Consider the following 8,273-nt stretch of genomic DNA (forward strand, 5'->3'; position numbering starts at 1 on the left):
GGGTAGTTATTATAGGGACAATGACATAGGGGAATAAGGAACAGGGGTAGGGTAGGAAGCATAACTTTGGCAGCAATATCACTGTAGCACAAACACTAGAGTAATGGTTTTCTTTGGTGTCTTCCTTGTGTTTGCTTTATGAAAATTTTTGCATTTTATTACAGGCATAAAATCATCATATTACCCATAAAAATTGGTGCACAATTGAGTTTAGGTAGCCTACCTTGCAAATAGCAAAGCTCCACAAAAAATTTGAGTGGATTTGGTAGGTTCTGGGCGCTTTATCCCTGTGCACCGTGCGCAAAGCCCAGTGCGCCGCGCCAATGGTAATTTTGCACTGTGGGCAGGCTCTATGTGCGTCGCGCCCGGTGAGTGCGCCGTGCTCCTGCTTGTGTGCGCTGCGCGCCTTCAAACTGCCTCAAACTCCCTCAAACGCTCACGATGCACACTCACACCCTTTCCAACGTTTCTCCAAGGCTTGGATTAACCCAATGACTTTGATTTTGATGAACACTTGTATATATAACCTTGATAGTGATGTTTTAAATTTACTTTATAAAAAAAAACCCACTTTTCTAATGTCCTGTTCAACACTTTTTCACTAATTTTAATATAACCATGATTTTCACTTTTCCTCTGAAATTTTGGCTCAAACGATGAAATTTTCGACACTTTTTGCAGGGATTGCATGACAGAGCATCTGGTCACGGGAACCATGAATGTACCTAAATAAATCAACTGTCGACTCCTCATACTGATGAGATGGGCCACCTATCTCATGCTCTGCCTCTGATACTACCTGTGGAGCGCTGAAGAAGTCATGGGAGATGAAGTCCTCCCAAGCAATACCCCGCAATCCCAACTGATGATCTACCAAAATCCGAATAAGAGAAAAGTGATAAACACTGTTAAGCTGCTGTCGAGGGGTCTTGTGCTGCATGAAATTTTTCATCCTCTCTAGGTTCTCGCAAATGAAAAATGGGAGGTTCATCATTCGCACCCTGGTAAAGTGCATGAGCAACCTGATGTGATAGGCATAAAGGCGAGAAAACCTACCCTCACAACTGAAGTACTTCATGATCAATTTCATGAGCGGAGCATACTCATCTCTCAAAAATCTGAATGGGAAAACTCTTGTAAGCTGACTCAAACAACTGGACTTAATGTAAGGCTCATAATGATACCTCTCCACCTTCTTTTTCTTATGCCACTGTTCTCCAATGTTTGGTATGCCTGTTGCCACTGATATGGTTTCGGGTGTCAATGTGAAAGTGATCCTAGCCAAGATAGATTGTCCTCCATGTAGGTGAAGTGCAAAAAAACGGGCCAAATCACGATGAACTTTGACATTTGCCACCCTCTGAAAAAATTCAAAACATGCTAAGTGCTGGAAACATGACATAGTAAGAGGGCATGCCTGCAACTCGGTGAGGGTGTTTGGCTCATCTCTAACATGTTTGCCACTCTGGTGATGTCTCCTGAGGGCCTGTTCTCTTGAAGCTGTATCACTGTGGGTCTCCTCCTCATATTCTGATGAACCCTCAGATGCCATGGCTGCTGTTTTGTAAACTGAATTTAGGTTTCCCTTTGATTATAGTGAGGCTAGAGGTTGATTTGACAATCTACCACCAAGGGGACAAAAAAGGGAGTATTAGGAGGGGGATAATATAATGGGAATATGGGTTTATAGGAGAATTTTGTTTAGGGATATACAGGGGGTTTTGGGGTATTTTGATAGGGTAGGTTTTGTGTTTTTGGCAAGGTAAGGTTTTAGGGTTTGTAAGGTAGGGTTTGGGATTTATTTAGCAATAGGAAGAGGGGAAAGGGGTATGATTTTGGTAGTGTTAGGGTAGTGATTATAGGGACAATGGCATAGGGGAATAAGGAACAGGGTTAGGGTAGGAAGAATAACCTTGGCAGCAATATCACTGTAGCACAAACCCTAGCATAATGGTTTTCTTTGGTGTCTTCTTTGTGTTTGCTTTATGAAATTTTTTTGCATTTTATTACAGGCATAAAATCATCATATTACCCATAAAAATTGGTGCACAATTGAATTTAGGTAGCCTACCTTGCAAATAGAAGAGCTCCACAAAAAATTTGAGTGGATTTGGTAGGTTCTGGGCGCTTTATCCCTGTGCGCCGTGAGCAAAGCCCAGTGCGCCGCGCCAGTGGTAATTTTGAACTGTGGGTGGGCTTTGTGTGCGCCACACCCGGTGAGTGCGCCGCGTGCCTTCAAACTGCCTCCAACTCCCTCAAACACTCACGATGGACACTCACACCCTTTGCAACATTTCTCCAAGGCTTGGATTAACACAATGACTTTGATTTTGATGAAAACTTGTATATATAGCCTTGGTAGTGATGTTTTAAATTTACTTAAAAAAAAAACCCACTTTTCTAATGTCCTTTTCAACACTTTTTCACTGATTTTAATATAACCCTGATTTTCACTTTTCCTCTGAAATTTTGGCTCAAACGATGAAATTTTCGACACTTTTTGTAGGGATTGCATGACAAAGCATCTGGTCATGGGAACCATGACTGTACCTAAAGAAACCAACTGTGGACTCTTTTTGAAAATTTTGTCACAAATGACACTATTTGACTTTTCTTCAAAATAGAGTTTTGAAGAATAGTCGAAGTCTATCAACATGATGATGATACTCTGCGGATCATTACTTTGCAAGAACATCCCTCTGGCCTGAATGGCTTTACTGGACATATTAAAGACCAAATTGATCAATCCCTAAACCTAATGACCAAAAATGACCTTTTTCCGTTGAAGGACCAGACCTTGACTTTTATGGACTTTTTGATTATTTGACACAAAGACATAAGCCAACAAGAGCCAGACATGAGGGGAAATGACTAACATGACTTTCTCCGTCAGATCATGGCATGCCCCTAGCGGAATGAAACTGAGTGAATGGAGCGAGACACCTAAAAATGAAATGCATAAAGAGTTTTGATCTCTGACGGAGGACTGACCAGACCAACTCTAACAACTTGGATATATTTCTTGAAGAAGAAGGATGAAGTGTTCTCATGGTTCTGTTCTTTCAAAGCTTTGGTTGAAAATAAAACCAGGAAGAAGATCAAAATATTGAGGACTGATAATGGAACCGAATATGAATCAAATGAGTTCAAAGATTATTTTAGAGAAGTTGGCATTAAGAGGGAGACTACTACCGCATATACTCCTGAGCAAAACGGTGTTGCTGAAAGGAAGAATCATTCTATCATAGAAGCCACTTGTGCCATGCTTCATGATCAAAGCCTTCCAAAGTTATTATGGGTCGAAGCTGCAAACACCACCATGTATGTTCAAAATAGATGCCCTCATCAAGCGTTGGACTCCAAAACCCCCAAAGAAGTTTTCACCAATAAGAAACATGATGTTTCTCACTTTGGAATTTTTGGTAGTCTCATATATTTTTATGTGCCAAAAGAAAAGAGAAGCAAATTGGATGCTTTTGGGAAGAAAGGAACATTTGTGGGCTACAATGAAACTTCTAAGGCATATAGAATCTATGTGCCTGGTCAAAGAGAAGTGGAGATAATTCATGATGTCACTTTCGATGAGGATGCTTCCCTTGGGAAGATTAGTAACCTTCCTCTTCCAAGGAAGGACAAAGAAGCAGATTCGAGAAAGCAGGGAGAACCACAGGATGAGCATATGCCCAATGCTGAAGGACCAATGGATCCCATTGATCCACCCCCTCATGAACCCTCCTCCTTGAAAAGGAGACCCTCATGGCTTAGGGAAACTCTCGAAGATGCTGAGAGACATGTTGCACCTAGAGGGACATTTCATGAAAGCAAGAAACCAAATAGGTACCAAGGGAACTTAACTGCTATGAGCACCATGGTTTAATCTGAGCCTTGCACATTCGAAGAAGCTATCAAACACCAGGTTTGGAAGGATGCGATGAAAGAAGAGTATGATTTGAATATGAAGAATGATGTATGGGATGTGGCCCCTAGACCCAAGGACAAATATGTTATCACCTCGAAATGGCTCTTCAAGATTAAGCATGGAGTTGATGGAAGTGATGAAAATTTCAAGGCCAGATTCATTGCTCAAGGCTTCTCTCAAAAGGAAGGTGTAGATTATGATGATATATTTGCACCAGTTTCCCGCTACACCACCATCCATTCGATTATAGCCCTTGTTGCCTCGCAAGGATGGAATCTTCACCAGATGGATGTCAAGACTACCTTCTTGCATGGTTCACTCAAGGAGGAAGTTTATGTGGAAAAACCTAAGGGGTTTGAAGTTCAATATCATCAAACACATGTATGAAGGTTGAAGAAAGCCCTCTATGGGTTTAAGCAAGCACACCGAGCTTGGTATGAGAGGATCGATAGCTATCTAATGAAGATGTGTTTTACAAGAAGTGAAGCTAATCTCAACCTTTACTTTAAGGTTGATAATGATAGACCTCTCATCTTGGTACTCTATGTGGACGATCTCTTTCTGACAGGTGAAGACTCTCTTATTGATCAATGTAAGAGGGAGTTGGAATCCGAATTCGAGATGAAGGACCTAGGACTGATGCATTACTTCCTAGGGTTGGAGGTTTGGAAAAATCCAGGTGATATTTTCCTTTCTCAAGGAAAGTATATTGTGAAGATACTTGAAAGATTTGGGATGGTGGACTACAAGTTTGTGACTACTCTGATGGAACTTAACTTTAAGAAGTTATGTGGAAGTGTTGTTAGGCCCGATTTGGGAAATCATTTTGAGTATCATCAAATCATGGGGGCCCCGATGTTCTTGGTGATCTCCCATTCAGACATATGTTTTCCAGTGAATATATTGAGCTAGTTTATGGTCGAGCCTCATCACATACATTGGATTGCTACCAAGAATCTCTTGAGATATATTCAGGGCACAATCACTTATGGATTCAGATACATTGCCGGGAATGTGAGGCTCCATGGTTACTCTGATGCAGATTGGGATGGTAGTGTGGTGGATTGTAAAAGAACATCTAGATGTTGCTTTTCTCTAGGTTTTGCTTCGATATCATGGATGAGCAGGAAGCAGAAGTTGGTTGCCTTGAGCATCACTGAGGCTGAATACATTGTTGCTAGTTTGGCCTCCTGTGAAGTTGTTTAGTTGAGGAAGCTCTTTAGTGATCTGTTTGGACATGTGCTAGATACCACCGTGATCTTCTGTGACAACCAGAGTGGGATTCATCTTTTTGATAATCCTGTGTTTCATGATCACTCCAAGCATATTAATATTAGGTACCACTTTATCCCAAATATGGTACAATGGGGAGCAATAAGGCTCCAACACATTGGGACTGATGATCAGGTCGTCAATATTCTTATGAAGCCCCTAGGGAAGGTAAAATTCTTAACCTTTCGTGAATGACTTGGAGTTGTGGAGGGACCCTCTTATGAGGGTCCCATATGAGATGTATGTTGAGCTCTGGGAGCTCCGGGGGGCTTGGCACACTTCTTGTAGCGATGAGCGACCATAGGGTGAGTTGACAATCCCCTATTGGTGCGCGATGTACAGGGTGAGTGGTTCACCTTCCTCCATGATACTCCATGGTGGCATATCCATAGGATGAGTGGTTCACCTTCTCCTATGGCATATGAGTAGGACGAGTGGTTCACCTTCTCATTCTGACACATCCTACCCATGCAGTTTGGGACTCATGGGAAGTACCTCTCATCTGGCCAATGAGTAGGGAAATGAGGATAATGACCATAGTACTACCAATGGACACATCATGTACTACCATACTCCCTATGCTAGGATGCTAGGATGTGAGAATATATCTTTCCATTAGGAAGTTCCAAGTGGAAGATGGTATCCATTCTTCCATTTCTAATCCTAGCCATAATCATATGCATGAGAATAATTACAAGAATGAGCATAAATACAAACACGGGTGACCCACATCATGTTATTAAGGTATTCGACATTAGCGGAAGGAATATCATATCATAGATACAAATTGATACCGTTCAATATACTACCATCACCTAATTATATACACCTATAGCACATATAAATGTCATTAGCTAGCACACAAATATAATAATCTAACATGGCATCATCATCATGATCACATCTAACAAAACACAAACATTGTAATTTAACATCATCACCACACACATCATCAAATTAATATACATCTTATGTCAAATAACTGCTATCACATACACATCTATCTGCAAGCACATGTAATGAACATATCTAACATGACCTAACAATATACACATCAAAACCAACATATAAATTAAGTACATAAACATGAACAAAAAAAATGCACCATATATATATATATATATAACAGCCCTGGTCAAAATTGCTTGTAATAAAGTTAATAAAGGCAAAATAATAACCAAGGTCATGGGACACATATCCCAAGCCGAATGTTGGGAAAAACATCCTAGTGTGGGTGTTCATTTGGTTTATTATGGCTAAGGAAATTGACAAAGGAAAAGGCAAAGGCTTTAGAAAGGCATGAGACATTAATTGACATTTTATTTATGAAAATAATGGAAATTTGGAGAAAAGGAAGGTGAAAGGTCACAGGTTTCATGCGAGGAGGAAAATGAAGGCAAATATTGGAAAATTGAAGAAAATAGAGGCCTTGTTAATAAAACGGCTTTTGAGGATCAGTTGGTACCTTTTTGTCAGTTCATTTTTGGAGCTCTCTCTCTATTCTCTCTCTCTCTCACTCTTGGACACTCAGAGAATTCTTAGAGCACTCTAGCATTGGATCAAGGAAAGAAAAGGAAGGACAAAGAAGGAAAAGGTAAGAAAATGTCAAGTAAGGAAGAGTAGGATCAAGCGGCTACAACATGATTACTTGTAGGTATCGATCTGCATGTATGGTTTCCTTGCTAGATTTGGTATGCATGTGTGTATTTGGTTCTCTTGTTGTCATTAGCATGGGATTTTCTAGGTGTGACAGTGATATTTTTCCTTGCCTTGCCGTTTCCAAATAGCCATGGTGTGATGGGTTCTCTTTTATTTGGTTAAGTTGGATTATCGGATTGTTCCAAAATTGAGTGAGGTGGTCTCTGAAGAAGAACACAAGTCCTAGGAATCCTTGGACCGGAGAAGGTGGGATTATAGTAAAGTCAGATTTTGTGTACCTCAATGGGCCTAGGCATCCTTGATTGATGAATGGCGGGATATATGGTAAATATTAGAGGTGTGTACCCTCAATCAGGCCTAGGAATCCTCAACCGGTGAATGGTAGGATATAAGGTAAATCTTGGAGGGTGGAGTCTTGATTAGGCCAAGCAATCCTAGACCAGTCAATGGAGGGATATACGATAAAGCCTAGAGACTAGGAGATAGGAAAATTCATCATGTTGTAGGTGGAGAGATCCTGACGCATCCATGCTTATTTAGGGCCTAGTGATTCGGTGGGGATTGCGGTAAGCCTAAGGAAACTTGGATTTGTTTTGTTGCAAATTCCACATTCATGCTTGGAATATGGCACAGGGGTAATTCGCTGAAAGAAATATTTAGTTCAACCTAATCTATAGTCGGGTGATTCGTGGAAGTCCCATACCTAGTTGTCTTATACATACATTAATAAGAGCTCTTTCTCCTTGGTATTAGATGTGTAAATGTACTCGTTCATATGTGATTCTTATGACTCTTGTATCCTTGTTATTTCTGTTGGTTATATGTTGGTTATGAATAGGTTTTATGACATACTTGATGTATGGATCTCATCATGTTTTGATTAGCAAATGAATATACAACAAATATATGACCTAATAGATGATAATGTAGGTATTGTGATAAACCAACAATGCTTCTTTACGAATCTTAGATAAGTATGTGACCCATATGCTCAAATATGTTGTTATGACCTGTAGATTACATATTTGTGACATGTTTGACGAAATGTTTGCCATGGCTAGTAGGGGTCAAATCAAGTACTTGTACCAGTAATTGCATTAGTAGCCTTATTCCATTGTTATTTATCATTTCTGAAAGTTTTATGAAGTTTTAGGAAATGGCCTGAGACCTAGCAATGAAAAAGTGGCTCAGAATCCATGGTCGCTGACACAAAACTGCCTAAACAAATGGCTCAAAATTCATGGTCGTTGGCAAAAAAATACCTAAACAATTCCACAGTCATTGCCATGCCTTGATGTGAGAGCGTCTAGAAGGCCTTAGTCACATGCATGGCTTTTCATGGGAGAGATTGAGGGTTCAGATCAGTCAAATGTCAAGTTGTCTCAGGTGTTGGTCACCTGGAGGGGTTGGTTGGCTCCTGAAG

This window comes from Pinus tabuliformis, chromosome Q (genome assembly GCF_031772625.1).
Source record: "Pinus tabuliformis cultivar Carrire ecotype Pingquan chromosome Q, CPIR1, whole genome shotgun sequence".
Taxonomy (NCBI): domain Eukaryota; kingdom Viridiplantae; phylum Streptophyta; class Pinopsida; order Pinales; family Pinaceae; genus Pinus; species Pinus tabuliformis.